At 28.4% G+C, this 1,996-nt stretch overlaps 1 protein-coding gene across 2 annotated transcripts in view; it reads left to right on the forward strand.

Annotated features, from left to right (window-relative positions):
* The window catches only part of LOC117174536 (mitochondrial carrier protein Rim2-like), a 57,445-nt gene that overhangs the window by 2,438 nt on the left and 53,011 nt on the right, over positions 1–1,996 (forward strand). The window lies entirely within an intron of this gene.

Here is a 1,996-nt window from a genome sequence, read left to right on the forward strand (position 1 = left end):
CCTCCCCTTTTTAAATTCCTATTTCTCACTTTTTTTTGAAGAACTGAATTTATAGAATCCAGCAAAAAAATCCAACTGTTTTTCGATGACAGTTTATTATTTTTAATTCAAAAATCTACTAGAGTATTTTGGGTTTGTCATTCTAGGTAAAAATTCATTTTATTAACTGAAATCTTAACTATTCCATTTTTTGTGCAAAATTGATCATTTTTGAGAGAAATTTAATATTTTTTGAAAATTCATGTATTTAATTGAAAATTAATTTTCAATTGAAAATTTAATTCTTCTATTTTGGTTACAAATTGATTTTTGAGTCGAATATTCGTTTTTTTGTTGTCGATAATTTGACTATTCAATGTTTGGTTAAAAATTCATCTTATTTATTTTGTAATTTTGGTATTTTTGTAAAAAAAATTGGCATTTTGGTAAAAAATTAACCTTTTGGGTTGAAAATTCAACTATTTGGTAAACAAGAAATCAGTTTTTGGTTGTAAGTTCATCATTTTGGCCAAAAATTCATTTCTTTGGTTGAAAATTAGTTTTTTAGCAGAAAATTAATTTTTTTAATTGAAAATGTAACATACTTTTTTGCTTGGGAATTTATCTTTTTTTGTTGAAAATTCATTTATTTTGTTGAAAATTTGTGTCTTTTAGTTTAATTTAACTGTTTTTTATTAAAAATTACAATATTTTTTGGTACAAATATCAACTATTATACTCTTCATTGAAAATTATGTTGGTATTGAAGTTCACCACTTTGTTTGAAAATTTAACTGTTTGGTTGAAATTTCCTTTTTTTCTTGATTGGCAATTGTTTTATTGAAAATTTAATTTCTCCATTTTTAGTTAAAAATGTATTTTTCTTTTGTTCAAAATGCAACTATTTGGTTCAAAATTAATGTATTTTATGACATGAGTAAACCTGAAAGTACCGCCATGCCCAAACAATATAGGCCCTATTTTAAGAAAAATTTAATCTTTTTGGACTTAAATTACACTCTTGACCCAGAATTTTCTAAAAAAATGAATTTCGAAAATCTTAAACTTGTGCTGAGTTGTGCTAGGCTGGCACAATATTTGCCTTAAATGCTGAATTGCACTCAAATTAATATTTTCCAAAAAAATGCAATATTTTGGAATTTGGAATGTAGTTTTGACCAAGAATTTAAAAAATACGAATTTCGAAAATCTGAAACTTGTGCTAGGCTAGCACGATCAAAACAGATTGCATTTTTTTGGAAAATAACCATTTGTGTACAATTTATCATTAGAGATCATTATTGTGCTATACTAGCGAACTCAGTATAAGTTTAAGATTTTCGAAATTTGTATTTTTAAACATTTTAGGTCAAAAACATTGCATTGTTTTGGAAAATATTATTTTGAGTGCAATACATCAATTGACATAATTATTTTGCTGGCCTAGCAAAGCTCACACAAGTTTCCATTCATTTACTATCGGCGAGAAAACTATAGGCATCTGCCTTTGAAGCTTAACAACTCAGTCAAAAAAAAATGCTAGCGCAACAAAAAAAACAATCATTTAAAAGCTGAAAGTGTTCAAGTTTGGAGCATTATTTCTTATACAAGGGGCGATGGAAAAAATTGGTAAAAATTCATGAGTATGAGGGAAACTGTTGTGAACCAGTTGCAGTTGAGAAATTTAAAAAATAATAAGAATTGTTGCTTAAAAGCACAAAAATGTGCAACTATATTATCTTCAAATCTAATACAGGTATTAAAGCGATTCAAACTGCAAACTGTAATTAATAGGCTCTGCATTTATTTTCAAACACCCGGAAGGATGTGTTAATCTTCTTTTTTTGTGAAAATCGCGATATTTTTAGACATTTTTTTTGTGGGAAAACAAGTGACAGAAAGCAGAGGGGGCCCTTTTTTTTGTTTTACTGCCGACCGCTGGTGCCATTCTTCGGCCCCTAGTTCTGAATGCTTGGATGGCACCTGGCCACGGGTCAAAGAAAGAGACCAGCGGTCG

Source organism: Belonocnema kinseyi, chromosome 6 (assembly GCF_010883055.1).
Source record: "Belonocnema kinseyi isolate 2016_QV_RU_SX_M_011 chromosome 6, B_treatae_v1, whole genome shotgun sequence".
Lineage (NCBI taxonomy): Eukaryota > Metazoa > Arthropoda > Insecta > Hymenoptera > Cynipidae > Belonocnema > Belonocnema kinseyi.